The sequence below is a fragment of the Microcaecilia unicolor genome, chromosome 4, assembly GCF_901765095.1.
Source record: "Microcaecilia unicolor chromosome 4, aMicUni1.1, whole genome shotgun sequence".
NCBI classification, from domain to species: Eukaryota; Metazoa; Chordata; class Amphibia; order Gymnophiona; family Siphonopidae; genus Microcaecilia; species Microcaecilia unicolor.
The window spans coordinates 17,842,714-17,861,831 of NC_044034.1; the positions used below are offsets into that span (position 1 = coordinate 17,842,714).

A 19,118-nucleotide genomic window follows, 5' to 3' on the forward strand; every position below is an offset into this window, starting at 1 on the left:
TTTCATATTGTGCCGGTTTCTTCTAGAAAGCGTAACCTTATTCATGCAGGAAGCTATTACACATGTGAATGATTTGAAAGTGTAAATAAGTGAGTTTAGAAACAAAGGGTTTATAACTTTAATGGCAGAGACAGACCAGCCCTAAATTTTGATTCAGCGGGGCTCATGGGCGGGTCTAGGAAGGAAAATGTCTGGTTGCAGGGGAAGCGAAGGGGTGCTGTTCAGGGGCAGGGGCGGAGCTTGTTTTGCTTTCAGCTGAGACCAAGCAGCAAATTTTGGCCGCGGATCGAGTTACAGCTGAAACCGAAAATCCTGGTTTCCGCCGGCCTCTATTTAGTGAGCACCTCCCTCCGTTTGGGCGCCTGTTCTATAAGGGAACCCAGGTACCCAGATTCCATTACAGAATACTAGCGCAATCTAGTTTCAAGGTGCCTAACATTTCGCCATTTGCATTTACATCAGCCTTAAGTGGAAACCCCACCTATGGTTCTGCCCATGCTCCAACCTCCCTTGTCAAATACATGCTACAGCGTTTGGGCGACATACTGACATATATGGACGTATATGCTAGTATTGTAAACATTAAGGCACACAAATATTACTGCCTTATTTATAGAACTACTACTACTACTATTTAGCATTTCTATAGCGCTACAAGGCGTACGCAGCGCTGCGCAAACATAGAAGAAAGACAGTCCCTGCTCAAAGAGCTTACAATCTAATAGAAGTAAAAAAAGGCCCGTTTCTGACACAAATGAAATGGGCACTAGCAAGGTTTTCCTCGGAGTGTGTATGTTTGAGAGAGTGTGTGTGAGAGTGACTATGTGAGAGAGAGAGAGTGAATGTGCAAGTGTATGTGTGTGACAGAGAGAGAGTGAGACTGAGCGCGAGTGTGTCTGTGAGAGAGAGAGAGTGTACATAAGTACATAAGTAATGCCATACTGGGAAAAGACCAAGGGTCCATCGAGCCCAGCATCCTGTCCACGACAGCGGCCAATCCAGGCCAAGGGCACCTGGCAAGCTTCCCAAACGTACAAACATTCTATACATGTTATTCCTGGAATTTTGGATTTTTCCAAGTCCGTTTAGTAGCGGTTTATGGACTTGTCCTTTAGGAAACCGTCCAACCCCTTTTTAAACTCTGCTAAGCTAACCGCCTTCACCACTTTCTCCAGCAACGAATTCCAGATTAATTACACATTGGGTGAAGAAAAATTTTCTCCGATTTGTTTTAAATTTACTACACTGTAGTTTCATCGCACGCCCCCTAGTCCTAGTATTTTTGGAAAGCGTGAACAGACGCTTCACATCCACCTGTTCCACTCCACTCATTATTTTATATACCTCTATCATGTCTCCCCTCAGCCGTCTCTTCTCCAAGCTGAATAGCCCTAGCCTCCTTAGTCTTTCTTCATAGGGAAGTCGTCCCATCCTCGCTATCATTTTAGTCGCCCTTCGCTGCACCTTTTCCAATTCTACTATATCTTTCTTGAGATGCGGCGACCAGAATTGAACACAATACTCAAGGTGCGGTCGCACCATGGAGCGATACAACGGCATTATAACATCCTCACATCTGTTTTCCATACCTTTCCTAATAATACCCAACATTCTATTCGCTTTCTTAGCCGCAGCAGCACACTGAGCAGAAGGTTTCAGTGTGTTATCGACGACGACACCCAGATCCCTTTCTTGGTCCGTAACTCCTAACGTGGAACCTTGCATGACGTAGCTATAATTCGGGTTCTTTTTTCCCACATGCATCACCTTGCACTTGCTCACATTAAACGTCATCTGCCATTTAGCCGCCCAGTCTCGTAAGGTCCTCTTGTAATTTTTCACAATCCTGTCGCGATTTAACGACTTTGAATAACTTTGTGTCATCAGCAAATGTAATTACCTCGCTAGTTACTCCCATCTCTAAATCATTTATAAATATATTAAAAAGCAGCGGTCCTAGCACGGACCCCTGAGGAACCCCACTAACTACCCTTCTCCATTGTGAATACTGCCCATTTAACCCCACTCCTATCCTTCAACCAGTTTTTAATCCACAATAGGACATTTCCTCCTATCCCATGACCCTCCAATTTCCTCTGTAGCCTTTCATGAGGTACCTTGTCAAACGCCTTTTGAAAATCCAGATACACAATATCAACCGACTCCCCTTTGTCCACATGTTTGTTCACTCCTTCAAAGAATTGAAGTAAATTGGTCAGGCAAGATTTCCCCACACAAAAGCCGTGCTGACTTAGTCTCAGTAATCCATGTCCTCGGATGTGCTCTGTAATTTTGTTTTTAATAATAGCCTCTACCGTTTTCCCCGGCACCGACGTCAGACTCACCGGTCTATAATTTCCCGGATCTCCCCTGGAGCCTTTTTTAAAAATGGGCGTTACATTGGCCACCTTCCAATCTTCCGGTACCACGCTCGATTTTAAGGATAAGTTGCATATCACTAGCAGTAGCTCCACAAGCTCGTTTTTCATTCTATCAGTACTCTAGGATGAATACCATCCAGTCCAGGAGATTTGCTACTCTTCAGTTTGCCGAACTGCCCCATTACGTCCTCCAGGTTTACCGTGAAGTCAGTAAGTTTCTCCGACTCGTCCGCTTGAAATACCATTTCTGACACCGGTATCCCACCCAAATCTTCCTCGGTGAAGACCGAAGCAAAGAATTCATTCAGTCTCTCCACTACGTCTTTGTCTTCCTTGATCGCCCCTTTTACCCCTCGGTCATCCAGCGGCCCAACCGATTCTTTTGCCGGCTTCCTGTTTTTAATATACCGAAAAAAATTTTTACTATGTTTTTTTGCCTCTAATGCTATCTTTTTTTCGTACTCCCTCTTGGCCTTCTTAATCTGCACCTTGCATTTGCTTTGACACTCCTTATGCTGTTTCTTGTTATTTTCAGACGGTTCCTTCTTCCATTTTCTGAAGGCGTTTCTTTTAGCCCTAATAGCTTCCTTCACCTCACTTTTCAACCAGGCCGGGTGTCTTTTGGACTTCCGTCTTTCTTTTCTAATTCGCGGAATATGTATGGCCTGGGCCTCCCGGATGGTATTTTTGAACAGCGTCCACACCTGTTGTACAGTTTTTACTCTCTCAGTTGCCCCCCTAAGTTTTTTTTTTACCGTTCTTCTCATTTTATCATAGTCTCCTTTTTTAAAGTTAAACGCTAACGTATTTGACTTTCTGTGTACAGTTACTTCAAGGTCAATATCAAAACTGATCATATTATGGTCACGGTTATCAAGTGGCCCCAGTACTATAATGTCCCTCACCAGATCATGTGCTCCACTAAGGACCAAGTCTAGAATTTTTCCTTCTCTCGTCGGCTCCTGCACCAGTTGCTCCATAAAGCTGTCCTTGATTTCATCAAGGAATTGTATCTCTGTAGCGTGTCCCGATGTTACATTTACCCAGTCTATATTTGGATAATTGAAGTCACCCATTATTATCACATTGCCCATTTTGTTCGCGTCTCTGATTTCTTTTATCATTTCTGTGTCTACCTGCTCATCCTGGCGAGGCGGACGGTAGTACACTCCTATCACCGTTTTTTTTCCATTTTATACATGGAATTTCAACCCACAATGATTCAAAGGTGTGATTTGTGTCCTGCTGAATTTGTAATCTGAGTCAAGGCTCTCGTTAATATACAATGCTACCCCTCCACCAGTCCAGTCCACCCTATCACTACGATATACTTTGTACCCCGGTATGACAGTGTCCCACTGGTTATCCTCCTTCCACCAGGTCTCAGTAATGCCTATTATATCCAATTTTTCGTTTAGTGCAATATATTCCAACTCTCCCATCTTATTTCTTAGATTCCTAGCATTTGCATATAGACATTTCAGAGTATGTTTGTTGTTCTTATTTGCATGATGCTTAGTACCTGACACTATTGATTTGACATCTTTTGTCTGATCTTTAGTTGTATTTAAGGGCACCTGGTCTACCACGGTCTGTTGTGCAACCTCACTATCCAGAAACCCTATCTTCCCTGTTTGTGAGGTATCTTTGCAAGATACCTTTTCCCGAACCATGCGCTTTTGAGCGACTGTCGGCCTTCCCCCCATTTCTAGTTTAAAAGCTGCTCTATCTCCTTTTTAAATGCCGACGCCAGCAGCCTGGTCCCACCCTGGTTAAGGTGGAGCCCATCCTTTCGGAATAGGCTCCCCCTTCCCCAGAATGTTGCCCAGTTCCTAACAAATCTAAAACCCTCCTCCCTGCACCATCGTCTCATCCACGCATTGAGACTCTGGAGCTCTGCCTGTCTCTTGGGCCCTGCACGTGGAACAGGTAGCATTTCAGAAAATGCTACCCTAGAGGATCTGGATTTGAGCTTTCTACCTAAGAGCCTAAATTTGGCTTCCAGAACCTCTCTCCCACATTTTCCTATATCATTGGTACCCACATGTACCAAGACAGCGGACTCCTCCCCAGCACTATCTAAAATCCTATCTAGGTGACGCGTGAGGTCCGCCACCTTCGCACCAGGCAGGCAAGCCACCAGGCGATCCTCACGTCCACCAGCCACCCAGCTATCTATATGCCTAATGATCGAATCACCAACTACAACAGCTGTCCTAACCTTACCCTCCTGGGCAGCACTTGGAGACATATCCTCGGTGCGAGAGGATAGTACACCCCCTGGTGGGCAGGTCCTGGCTACAGGAGTACTTCCTACTTCACCAGGGTGATGCTCTCCTTCTAGGAGACCTCCCTCCTCCAAGGTAGCACAAGGGCTACTAGACTGGAGGTGGAACTTCTCTACAACATCCCTGTAGGTCTCCTCTATGTACCTCTCTGTCTCCCTCAGCTCCACCAAGTCTGCTACTCTAGCCTCAAGAGAACGGACATGTTCTCTAAGAGCTAGGAGCTCTTTGCATCGGGCGCAAACATATGACATCTCACCAATTGGGAGATAATCATACATGTGACACTCAATGCAAAAGACTGGATAGCACCCCTCTCGCTGCTGGACTGCTGACTCCATCTTAGTGTTTTTGAGTTTTCCAATATTTTAAAACTTGCTACAGTATTAAGGATATTAGCCTAATATAAAAGTGTCTTTTACTTTATATAGTGTATTGTATGATTTATTTAGTATTTCCATCTTAGATGGTGATGAACTGTATTTAAAACTCTATAAGAGCACTCCTTGCTTGTTACCCTAATTACAATAACTGACTATAAATGAGGAGTTGTCCTAGGGGTGGGGGGGAATACTAAATTAGATCCTGCAGTGGCTGTTAGATTCTATCTGTTAATGCTGTGCCAGGGCCCCCCCCCCCCTCCCAGTTCCAGGGTCCCTCCTCTCCCCCTCCAAGTTCCAGGGTCGTCCCGCCCCCTCCGAGTTCCAGGGTCGTCCCCTCCCTGCCTCCCTCCGAGTTTCAGGGTCCCCTCCCTCCTCTGCATTATGCTCTCTCCCCTGCATTCATCCATATAAAGGCAACGTCCTCTGTGCCCTGCCCTCTCCATCCATCCATGTGCAGCATCTCTTCCCTGCCCCCTCCACCTCCCTCTGAGTTCCAGGCCCCCCTCCCTCCCTCCCCCCCTCCGAGTTCCAGTGTCCCCCTCCCTCCCATTTTCAGGGTCCCCCCTCCCTCTGTCCCTCCGTCCCTCCGTCCCAGTTCCAGGGTCCCATGGAACTGGGAGGGAGGGGGGACGGAGAACGTTGGAGGAGTGACGTTAGCAGGTGGTTACAATCCCAGTGACACACATTGGAACTTTGGAGGAGAACGTTGAAGGAGTGATGTCAGCAGGTGGTTACGATCCCAGTGAGACACATTGGAATGTTGGAGGAGCAAATTATTATATTAGATTGTCCTTTCAATGTACAAACCCCCATATCTGTTGAAAATTCTTTCAGAGTGTTCCAGCACTATCTGGATAGTACAGGGGCAGAGCTAGGGCATCCACCTCCCTCTACAGACGGCTGGTGACATTCAGCCGCTATCCATATAGCTATGTGGCTTAGGTTAGGATAGTAACAAGGCTATCCTGGTTTAAACCACTTGGCTTAGCTATACTCATGGTGGTTGAACATCACTGCTATCTTTAGAGCTGTACATACATTCACCTGCTTATAATCGAACGAGAAAAACGCCCAAGTTCCGACCTAAATCGGGAGATGGACGTTTATCTCACAAAAACGAATAAAGCGGTATAATCGAAAGCCGATTTTGGACGTTTTCAACTGCACTCCGTCGCGGATGCGGACAAAGTTGATGGGGGCGTGTCAGAGGTGTGGCGAAGGCGGAACTGGGGCGTGGTTATCTGCCGAACAGAGATGGGCGCATTTCACCGATAATGGGAAAAAAGTATGCGTTTGTAGCTAGAATTTAGGACACTTTTCTTGGACCCTGTTTTTTCACGAATAAGGCCCCAAAAAGTGCCCTAAATGACCAGATGACCACTGGAGGGAATCGGGGATGACCTCCCCTGACTCCCCCAGTGGTCACTAACCCCCTCCCACCACAAAAAATGATGTTTCACAACTTTTTATTTTCACTCTCAAATGTCATACCCACCTCCCTGGCAGCAGTATGCAGGTTCCTGGAGCAGTTATTAGGGGGTGCAGTGGACGTCAGGCAGGTAGACCCAGGCCCATCCCCCCCCCCACCTGTTACACTTGTGCTGGTAAATGGGAGCCCTCCACACCGCCCCCCAAACCCATTGTCCCCACATGTAGGTGCCCCCCTTCACCCCTTAGGGCTATAGTAATGGTGTAGACTTGTGGGCAGTGGGTTTTGAGGGGGATTTGGGGGGCTCAACACACAAGGGAAGGGTGCTATGCACCTGGGAGCTCTTTTACCTTTTTTTTTTGTTTTTGTAAAAGTGCCCCCTAGGGTGCCCGGTTGGTGTCCTGGCATGTGAGGGGGACCAGTGCACTACGACTCCTGGCCCCTCCCACGAACAAATGCCTTGGATTTATTCGTTTTTGAGCTGGGCGCTTTCATTTTCCATTATCACTGAAAAACAAAAACGCCCAGCTCACAAATTGTCGAATAAAACATGGACGTCTATTTTTTTCGAAAATACGGTTCAGTCCGCCCCTTCACGGACCCGTTCTCGGAGATAAACGCCCATGGAGATAGACGTTTTCGTTCGATTATGCCCCTCTCAGTGTGGCAAAAAAAAAAAAAACAGGTGGCAGTTAAATGCAAAAAAAGCCCAACATGGCTATGTTTTGCCCTTCTAAGGGCTGTGTCAGGGGCTAATGAGAACCAAAAGGTGCGATTCCAAAATGTCACCTATTTGGTTGAAAGCAGCTCTCTCTGTGCTGTTACCGCTTGCACACATACATTCAGTGCTACTGACTATACAGATAGCAGCGCTGAATGTACAGGTTTTTGGTGGGGTTTTTTTTTACATAATGCTGGAGCTGGCATTTTAAAAATTGTTCACCACACCTGCAGAATACTAACCCAAGGATAATTATGAGGTCATGGAGAGGCCAATTTTCAAAAGATATTTACTCGGGAAAACTGATTTACCCAAGATGAATTGGCCTGTCTGAAAATCACAGTCCCCACGACCAGAGCAGAGAAGTCAAATACACGTCCAGAAGGCATTTTAAAATCTGTACGTATATTTTCCCCATTCTCCTCTGCTTGTAGAAAAAGAATATATAAAGTCTATGGGCAATTTCATCCAGTGGTACCTATTTAAGCAAATACCTCTTCCTCAAAAAAACTACCAGAATTACCCATGCACATTGCATACCGACAGGCTACTAAGACTTTCCCGCACCGAGGATGATTTTTCTGGCCGTGTGGGGTAATTTTATAAGAGGATGGGTCAAGGCACGCATGCACACGTTGCACCTTTATAAAATTGCCTCCCCGAAAGCTACTGCCCAAAGTTACACCTGCTCCATGGCAGAAGCAGCTTTGTGCATGCATGTGCTATTACGAATTAGTGCATATACATGTATTTTATAAAATATTTTATAGGTTTTTTTCTTGTATAGGAACAACTCTAAAGCGCTTAAGATTCTGGCAGAGTTATTAACCTGCTGATCCACTCAAGCTAATGTATTGTTATCAATCTGAAACTCAAAACACACAGCTTCACACACGCTGTGTATTACGATGGATACAAGACACGCTCTCACCAGCAGTATCAATTGTTATTCTTATTTTTTTTTCTTATATTTATCTCTTTTTGTTCTTCTTATCCTTTTAAGTGGAGAAAAAGGCTTCAGTATCGCCACCCAGCCGGCCAGAACTCAACCAACTGTAAGGCGTAGGCCCGGCGCACCATCATTTCGCCACAGAAAACTCCACAATAGTCAATATGTGCACAAAATACTGCTGAGCATCTCATGTATCCACAGCACACAGGATTAATATCTGTACATTACTTTCCTTTACAATTGAATAATATGTGACTTAAATTCTTATCAGACTGGCTCTGTCACATATTATTCAATTGTAAAGGAAAGTAATGCACAGATATTAATCCTGTGTGCTGTGGATACATGAGATGCTCAGCAGTATTTTGTGCACATATTGACTATTGTGGAGTTTTCTTTTTTTTAAATTTGTTTATTTATTAAATTTCAATTTTTCAAGTATACAAACTTGTCCAGAAAAATTGGATATAATGAGGTTACAATATGAAAGGAAATATATCATTCATGAAACTTCCCTCAAACCAATACAAGTCCTCAAATTGGGAGTTCAAAATACAAACATCATTGAAGGTATATTACTAAGAAATAAACTTAATTTCAAAAGAGTGGCAGAGGCGTACAAAGGACACTATATTCCAATTTCAAACAGCTTCACTAGTTGGAACTACTGTTCCAGCTGTCTTCCTAGATGTAATAAATGTCTCGAGTTGGGATGGATCATAAAACACAAACACTTGCATGGAAATTTTAAAAAGAAAGTCGCTCCCAGTTGAATCGTTTCCTGCTTTTTCTGAAGAAATCTTTTCCGGCGCACTTGTGTGTCCTTTGATACATCAGGATATACACTAATTTTTAACCCTTTGAAAAGTTTTTCACGATTTTTGTAGAACAATTTTAAATATCCAAAGTTTGTCTGAAGACAAAACAACTGTAGCCAATAACGTGGCTGGTATTACTTGTTCAGAGTCTGAAGTTTCTAACAAAGCTGTAACATCCAGGGGTTGATTTTGTAATGTTTGTTGCTGTCTAGATGGAAGGTAGAAAACTTGCGCATATTGTGGATTTTTCTGTGGCGAAATGATGGTGCGCCGGGCCTACGCCTTACAGTTGGTTGAGTTCTGGCCGGCTGGGTGGCGATACTGAAGCCTTTTTCTCCACTTAAAAGGATAAAAAGAACAAAAAGAGATAAATATAAAAAAAAGAAAAAAGAATAACAATTGATACTGCTGGTTAGAGCGTGTCTTGTATCCATCGTAATACACAGCGTGTGTGAAGCTGTGTGTCTTGACTTTTAGAGTTATTAACCCGCCTATACTGCGAAACACAGCTAGTGTTGGGAAGATCTGTAAGAGGAAGGGAGAGGGAGTACCTACGGATGGAAGGACAACAGGTTTGAGAAACGTGTGGGACTGTTTTACGAGAGCACGAGCACACAGTCACGTTTATTATTCACTCCGATTGAGAAACTCATGTCTCATTGTGGGATACGGTGAACTACCCCACCATCTCCAGATAAGTACTATATGCTCATATTATGAATGTTAACCATTACTACTAAAGTACTTAATGTGATGTGCTGGAGGAGGAAGGGATTCAGTGCAACGAGGTACGTAGAATTACACCATATGTTCAATCATTTGGAGTGATTGATAATATGCACAGCTGAGTACTGTAGTATTATCTAATAATATAGTTTATCTGCCCTCCCACGGGAGGTGGTGAATGCCCTCCCACGGGAGGTGGTGGAAATGAAAACGGTAACGGAATTCAAACATGCTTGGGATAAGCATAAAGGAATCCTGTGCAGAAGGAATGGATCCTCAGGAGCTTAGTCAAGATCGGGAGGCGGGGCTGGTGGTTGGGAGGCGGGGATAGTGCTGGGCAGACTTATACGGTCTGTGCCAGAGCCGGTGGTGGGAGGCGGGGCTGATGGTTGGGAGGCGGGGATAGTGCTGGGCAGACTTATACGGTCTGTGCCCTGAAGAGCACAGGTACAAATCAAAGTAGGGTATACAGAAAAAGTAGCACATATGAGTTATCTTGTTGGGCAGACTGGATGGACCGTGCAGGTCTTTTTCTGCCATCATCTACTATGTTACTATAATATCATTATTTAGAGAAATAAGTTAGTAAGCTTATACACTAACATTTAAGAGCATATAAAAATGAAAAAAAGAAAAGAATATCCTACAGTTTCTATTTGTGAAAATCAATGTTTAAATATTGAGACAAGGAAGGGATAAAATACCTCAGGTATTGTATAGACTTATTAACCTTCCATAAGTAATGAAAACATGGCTTATTTTAAATTTATTACTTAGTAGCTTCATTGTGCGCCCCCCAGTCCTAGTACGTTTGGAAAGAGTAAACAAGCAATTAACGTCTACCTGTTCCGCTCCACTCAGTATTTTATAGTCCTCTATCATATCGCCCCTCAGCCACCTCTTCTCCAAGCTGAAGAGCCCCAGCCGCTTTGAGCCTTTCCTCATAGGGAAGTCGTCCCATTCCCTTTATCATTTTCATCGCCCTTCTCTGTATCTCTTCTAATTCCGCTGTATCTTCTTTAAGATGCGATGGCCAGAATTGCAGTCGCACGATGGAGCAATACATTCTTATTTTTGTTTTCCATTCTTTTCCTAATAATTCCTAATCTCACTTTCTTTTATGTTGAAAACTTTCATTCTTTCCCTCTGCTTCTTGACTTCTGGCGATTCAATAGGACTTGTCTTGATGCCAGCGTTAACCCGTTAGTTAAACTTGTCAAGGCCCTACATGTTTCGCTTCTAGCATCGTCAGGGGCATCGACTCTCAGCTATTATTAACTATTTCTGTGGCTTCTGCCAGAATGGTTCACTCGCCGGTAATCAGGAAATGAGTGGCGTTGAGATCCTTTGCGATAAAGAAGGACAGATGACCTAACATTCCATTAAAAAGACTGAACAACTCATCAGCCAGATAAGGGGAACACAGATCAAGAAAAACTTATCAGACTGTGATAATAATTATGGACTTTGAACTGTATCACGTAAAATGATCTGGCATATATATATAGCGGATAAAATGAAGATACATACCTGTAGCAGGATTCTCCGAGGACAGCAGGCTGGATATCATCACGCATGGGTCGTCGTCCGCGACGGCCCAGGAGACCGGAACTAATCAAAAAAAATTTAGAAAGCTCTAGAGCTGTGCGGCATGCACAGGGACAACGCACCGCGCATCTGCGAGTGACTTCCTGCCAGCGACGCCCGCGCGCTTCCCTCAGTTATATAACAAGCAAAACGAGAAGAAGAAGAACAACTCCAAAGGGGAGGAGGGTGGGTTGTGATGATATCCAGCCTGCTGTCCTTGGAGAATACCTGCTACAGGTATGTGTCTTCATTTTCTCTGAGGACAAGCAGGCTAGATATCATCACACATGGGGTATCCCTAGCACCAGGCTCATTCAAAACAACAAAAGAAGGTGAATTGGGCCTCGCAACGGTGAGGACATAACTGAGATTGACCTAAAAACAGAAACTACTAACTGAGAGTGCAGCCTGGAACAGAATAAAAATGGGCCTGGGGGGGTGGAGTTGGATTCTAAACCCCAAACCAACTGTCGCGTCGGGTGTCCTGCTGAAGGCAGTAGTGAGATGTGAATGTGTGCAGGGCCATGCCAACACGGTAAGCAGGGTAAGCACTGCAGGGGGGCGCCAACCTCTGGAGGGTGCCGCCCAGGTCTGTTCACTTGCAAAATCTTTTACCTGTAGTTGTGATTCTCCTCTCTCCCCTGCCCTTCCCCCTTCAGAAAGTGAAGGCAGCCCAGCAGCGTTAACTGAGGCAGACACCTCTGCTGAAGTTGCTTAAAAGAATGCAACGAGTGCTATATATGTCTTTGGTGTGGGAACAACTTCTCATTCGGGGTGAGCTTGAAGTGAACAACATTCAAATTAAAGAGAACAGGTTTGGAGGGAGGTGTGCAAGTGAGACTGGGGAGAAATAAAAAATAAATAGTGTAATTGTTAAAATCTGTAAGTGGTTCAAAGTTTTTGGGGTTTTTTTTCTGAGCATCATGTACACCGAGAGGCAGGCATGATGTATGCAATTATCAGGTATTCTGGGATATCTACAGCTAAAAGCCATTTCATTGGCTCATGGTTTCAACAGTAGTTTCAAAGAGGAAGAGCTGGTAAGTGAAAATCTGATTGCTTTTTTTAAGTTTTAAAAGTATTTGCATTAAATCTAATTGCAGAATTCAGGTGCTGGGAGTCTGTGCTTGGTTGTCATATGCTCAGATTTGTATGCAAATTAGTCCGTTTTTGGGAGGTTCTCATTTGCATATTTATGGGTAAAAATTGATGGAAATGTTTACAGCCTTAATGTTAGGGCATGGCTTTGATCAAAACTGTGAAGTTTGATCCAAAAACGAAGGGTTTATCTAGTGTTTTTGACTAAAAATTCCCATTAGAGTGTCTGTATGTTAATCTGCATTCAAATAGACCTCTCTGATTGGATGATCAGCTCCTGTTAGAAAATCTGCCCGGTAACAGAGTGAGAGCAACTGACGGTTTGGCCAAGAGAGACATGCAGCTGTGAGCTCCGTGTGTGTAAGGGGGGGGGGCGCCAACATATAGTCTGCAGGGGGGCACCAGAGACCCTAGGCACGGCCCTGAATGTGTGGACTGATGATCACGTTGCAGCCTTGCAAATCTTCAATGGAAGCTGACTTCAAGTGCGCCACTGACGCAGCCATGGCTCTAACATTATGAGCCATGATATGGCACTCTAAAGTCAGCCCACCTTGGGCATAAATGAAAGAAATGCAATCTGCTAGCCAATTAGAAATGGTGTGTTTTCCAATGGCAACTCGCATCCTATTGGGATTAAAAGAAACAAACAGCTGGGCGGACCGTCGATAGGGCTTCGTCCGCTCCACGTAAAAGGCCAATGCTCTCTTACAGTCCAAGGTATGCAACTTGTCCTCACCAGGGTGGGTGTGTGGACGGGGAAAAATGTTGGCAAGACAATTGACTGGTCCAGATGGAACTCCGACACCACCTTTGGCAAGAACTTAGGATGAGTGCAGAGGACAACTCTGTTATGATGAAACTTAATATAAGGAGCATGGACTACCAGGGCTTGGAGCTCACTGACTCTACGAGCTGAAGTAACAGTCACCAAGAAAATGACATTCCAGGTCAAGTACTTCAGATAGCAGGAATTCAGTGGCTCAAAAGGAGCATTTATCAGCTGGGTGAGAACGATGTTGAGATCCCATGACACCGTAGGAGGTTTGACAGGGGGCTTTGACAAAAGCAAACCTCTCATGAAGCGAACAACTAAAGGCTGTCCAGAGATAGGCTTACCCTCTACACGTTGATGATAAGCACTAATTGCACTAAGGTGAACTCTTATGGAGTTGGTCTTGAGACCAGATTCTGATAAGTGTAGACAGTATTCAAGCAGGGTCCATGTAGGACAAGAAAAAGGATCTAGGGCCTTGCTGTCACACCAGACGACAAACCTCCTCCATTTGAAAGTGGAGGAGTAGCCTAATGAATAGTGCAGCAGGCTTTGATCCTGGTGACCTGGATTCAATTCCTACTGTAGCTCCTTGTGAACTTGGGCAAGTCACTTAACCCTCCATTGCTCCAGGTACAAAAACTTACAGAGTAAGTACCTGTATATAATGTGTACAGCACTGAATACACAATAGTGCTATAGAAATGATTAGTAGTAGTACTTAGTGAATGGGTATGTTTTGAGGCACAGTTTGTCTGACTTGGGGGTTACTGACTCAGGATGCGTAGATTGTTTTGTATTTAAGTCCTTTGCAATTTGGGTAATGTAGGTTTAGGTATGATCTTGATGATCCGATTCTGTTTCTGGTTGGTAGATCTATGAGGTCTGTCATGTATCCTGGGACTATGCCGTACATAATTTTGTGGACCAAAGTGCAGATTTTGAAGATGATCCTTTCTTTGATTGGGAGCCAGTGCAGCTTTTCTCAGAGGGGTTTAGAACTTGCAAAACGTTTTACCAAATATCAGCCTGGCTGCTGTGTTTTGGGCGGTCTGGAGTTTTTTTGTGAGTTGTTCTTTGCATCCCGCGTAGATTCCATTGCAGTAATCTGCATGGCTTAGGACCATTGATTGTATTAGGTTTTGAAAAAATTTCCTTTAGGAAGCCAGCCAAACCTTTTTTTAAAACCCGCTAAGCTAACTGCTTTTACTACTTCCTCTGGCAATGAATTCCAGAGTTTAATTGCACGTTGAGTGATGAAATATTTTGTCCGATTCGTTTTAAATATAGTACTTTGTAGCTTCATTGCATGCCCCCTAGTCCTAGTATTTTTGGTAAGAGTAAACAAGTGATTCACGTCTACCTGTTCCACTCTACTCATTATTTTATAGACCTCTATCATATCTCCCCTCAGCCATCTTTTCTCCAAGCTGAAGAGCCGTAGCTGCTTCAGCCTTTTCTCATTGAGAAGTCGTCTCATCCCCTTTATCATTTTTATTGCCCTTCTCTGTACCTTTTCTAATTCCATTATATCTTTTTTGAGATGTGGTCACCAGAACTGTACACAATATTGAAGGTGTGGTCGCACCATGGAGTGATACAATTTTATAATTTTAGCAGACATTTTCATTCACAATTTGACATACCTTTTTATCAATTGAAAACTATGAAACCATGAGTAAAGCTGGCTCAAACCCTCGTCGTCTCTTTGCCACACTGAACTCTCTCCTCAAAGTGCCTTCACCTCCAACCCCCTCTTCACTTTCCCCCCAGACTCTGGCTGAGTTCTTTCATGATAAGGTTCACAAGATTAAACTTGAATTCTCAACCAGGTCACCTCTCCTTCCCTTATTCTCTCAACCCTCCAACCCCTGCCTCCTTTTCTTCCTTTTCTGAAATCACTGAAGAGGAAACTACACATCTTCTTTCCTCATCGAAACTAACTACCTGTTCCTCTGATCCTATTCCCACCCATCTACTTAACACTATCTCTCCTACTGTCATCCCGTTTATCTGTCATATGCTTAATCATTCATTGTCCACTGCGACTGTTCCTGATGCCTTCAAACATGCCGTAGTCATACCACTCCTTAAAAAAACCTTCATTGGACCCTACCTGTCCTTCCAACTATCGCCCCATCTCCCTCCTCCCTTTCCTATCCAAGATACTTGAACGTGCCGTTCACCGCCGTTGCCTTGACTTTCTTTCATCTCAAGCTATTCTTGATCCACTTCAATCTGGCTTTCGCTCCCTTCATTCAACTGAAACAGCGCTTGCTAAAGTCTCCAATGATCTGTTCCTAGCCAGATCCAAAGGTCTCTATTCTATCCTCATCCTTCTCGATCTATCTGCTGCTTTTGACACTGTTGATCACAGCCTACTCCTTGATACGTTGTCCTCACTTGGATTTCAGGGCTCTGCTCTTTCCTGGTTTTCTTCTTATCTCTTTCAGCGTACCTTTAGTGTATACTCCAGTGGATCCTCTTCTACTTCTATCCCACTATCAGTTGGTGTACCTCAGGGATCTGTCCTGGGACCTCTTCTCTTCTCCATCTATACTTCTTCCCTTGGTACTCTGATCTCATCCCATGGTTTTCAGTATCATCTTTTCGCTGATGACTCCCAGATCTACCTCTCTACACCAGCAATCTCAGCCGAAATCCAGGCCAAAGTATCAGCCTGCCTGTCTGACATTGCTGCCTGGATGTCTCAGCGCCATCTGAAACTAAACATGACCAAGACTGAGCTTCTTAATTTTCCCCTAAACCAACCTTTCCTCCTCCCCCATTCTCTATTTCTGAGGATAACACTCTCATCCTTCCTGTCTCATCAGCTCGTAACCTTGGGGTCATCTTCGACTCCTCCCTCTCCTTCTCTGCACATATTCATCAGACTGCTAAAACCTGTATTTTCTTTCTCTATAATATCAGCAACATTTGCCCTTTCCTTTCTGAGCACACTACCCAGGGGCGTAGCTACGGGTGGGCCTGGGTGGGCCCAGGCCCACCCAATCTCGGCCTGGGCCCACCCAGTCTTTTGGGACCCTCACCTACCACGACGACGATGACTTCGCTTTTTTGCCCGCAGCAGCCAGCGGGCGTAAAAGCAGCAAGCAGCGAGCCAGTCTCGACTCCGCGTCCTTCGCTTCCTGCCCTCTCAGCGTCCCGCCCGCCTGAAAGGAAATGACATCAGAGGAAGGCGGGACGGCACAGAGAGAGGGCAGGAAGTGAAGGACGGAGTCGAGACTGGCTCGCTGCTTGCTGCTTTTACGCTGCAACTTCGGGAGTGGAAGTGAGCCAGCCAGAAAGAAGCGATTTGGTTTCCACTCCTCCGCGCAGCCATCGCCGTTCGCTCAAAACACAGGGCAAGCAAACCTGTGAGCTGCTGCATCCACGTTGTCGTTCTTTTGAGGGGGGGCAGGGGAGATGCCAGATAGAATGGGGAAGGGGATTGAAATAAACAGGATGGGCAGGGGAGAGAGGAGAATTGCCGGACAACAGGGATTGATGGAGGGGGCAAGGGAGAGAGGAAATTTGCTGGAGATGGATGGAGGAGAGGGCAGGGGAGAATGGAGAGTTGCTGGACGGAGCGGAGGGAAGGGGAAGGAGAAGAATTGCTGGACATGGCTAGATGGAGGGAAAAGGGGAGAGAGGAAATTGGCTGGAGATGGATGGATGGAGGGGAGGGCAGGGGAGAATGGAGAGTTGCTGGATGGAGAGGAGGGCAGGGGAAGGAGGAGAATTGCTGGACATGGCTAGGTGGAGGGAAAAGGGGAGAGAGGAAATTGGCTGGAGATGGATGGATGGAGGAGAGGGCAGGGGAGAATGGAGAGTTGCTGGACGGAGCGGAGGGCAGGGGCAGGGGAAGGAGGAGAATTGCTGGACATGGCTAGATGGAGGGAAAAGGGGAGAGAGGAAATTGGCTGGAGATGGATGGATGGAGGAGAGGGCAGGGGAGAATGGAGAGTTGCTGGACGGAGCGGGGGGCAGGGGAAGGAGGAGAATTCCTGGACATGGATGGATGGAGGGAAAAAGGGAGAGAGGAAATTTGCTGGGTATGGTTGGATAGAGGAGAGGGCAGGGGAGAATGGAGAGTTGCTGGATGGAGCAGAGGGCAGGGGAAGGAGGAGAATTGCTGGACATGGCTAGATGGAGGGAAAAGGAGAGAGAGGAAATTGGCTGGAGATGGATGGATGGAGGGGAGGGCAGAGGAGAGAGGAGAATTGCTGGACGGAGCGGAGGGCAGGGGAAGGAGGAGAATTGCTGGACATGGATGGATGGAGGGGAAAGGGGAGAGAGGAAATTTGCTGGGTATGGATGGATGGAGGGGAGGGCAGAGGAGAGAGGAGAATTGCTGAACATGGATGGATGAATGCAGGGGACAGAGGACATTTGCTGGATATGGGTGGATGGAGGAGAGAGCAGGGGAGAATGGAGAGTTGCTGGATGGATGGAGGGAAGGGAGAGAAGTCAGGGAGGAGATGCGCATGGATGGAGGGGAGGGAAGAGAGGAGAAATGCTGGACATGGATGGAGTGGAGGGCAGGGAAGAGAAGGAAAAATGTTGGACAAGGATGGAGGGGAGGGAAGACAGAGGAAGTAGAAGCACATGGATGGAGGGGAGTAAGAAGAAATGCTGGATATGGATGGAGGGAAAAATGCTGAGTTTAAGGGCTGGTTTGGAACACGTTGAGGGCAGATACTGAAACTCGAGGAAGGATAGGGACAGGGCTACAGATGGTAGATAGGACACAGGAGGATGGTGGACATGGTGAAAGAAAAAATATCAGATGGAAAGAAGACACTGCATAAAACAGAAGACACTGGGACCAAAGCAAATAGAAAAACTAAATGATCAGACAACAAAGGTAGAAAAAAGTATTTTATTCAGAATTTATTAATTGGAATATGTCAGCTTTTGGAAATGTGAATCTGTGATATTTTGCATGTAAGTTTCAATTTTTCTGGTATTGCTGCATGCTGAGTCTGACTTCTTGAGTTAACTTTCCAGTTCAGTATTTTGCCTTCATATTTTTTGATTTCTAGTTCCTTGTGTCAAGTCTGTTGTGTCATGTGTTTTTCATGTGTGATCAAGGTGCAGTATTCTGCTAGCATGTAGTATTTGCAGCCCTTTTTGTTTTGCTTTTTTTTTTTCACAAAGTAGTGTATTGGTGTTTTAGAGCCTAGTGTAATTACAGTTCTGCCTTTTCAAGCATAAGGTTGTAGCTCGTCCTGTCCTTGGAATTAGTGCTGTTATGGTTTAGTAAGGATATGAATGTGTTTTTGCACAAGTTTGTGTATAGCATTTTGCAGTGGAGAGATTGTGGGATAATGTAATTATATTTAAAAATATCAATTTTTCCATTAAGTATGTATGTGGTTATACTGATGCAGGGCAGCTGTTGGGCAGACTACTTAGAAATCCATCATCAAGTGAATTCTTAGGCATTATTTTGTAGGATCCCAAGAGACGCTACTCAAACTTATATAGTCAGTGCGTGCCCACCCATATTAGCTCTGGGCCCACCCAAAATCTCAGGTCTGGCTACGCCACTGACACTACCAGAACCCTCATCCACGCTCTTATCACCTCTCGCTTAGACTATTGCAACTTGCTTCTCACAGGTCTCCCACTTAGCCATCTCTCTCCTCTTCAATCTGTTCAAAATTCTGCTGCACGACTAATATTCCACCAGGGTCATTATGCTCATATCAGCCCTCTCCTCAAGTCACTTCACTGGCTTCCTATCTGTTTCCGCACACAGTTCAAACTCCTCTTATTGACCTATAAGTGCATTCACTCTGCAGCTCCTCAGTACCTCTCCACTCTCATCTCTCCCTACATTCCTCCCCGGGAACTCCGTCCACTGGGTAAATCTCTCTTACCTGCACCCTTCTCCTCCACCGCTAACTCCAGACTCCGTTCCTTTTATCTTGCTGCACCATATGCCTGGAATAGACTTC

The 19,118-nt window shown here is 45.2% G+C and overlaps 1 protein-coding gene across 1 annotated transcript in view; it reads right to left on the reverse strand.

Annotated features, from left to right (window-relative positions):
• Positions 1–19,118, reverse strand: part of LOC115468216 (solute carrier organic anion transporter family member 2B1-like) — a 143,423-nt gene that overhangs the window by 32,582 nt on the left and 91,723 nt on the right. The window lies entirely within an intron of this gene.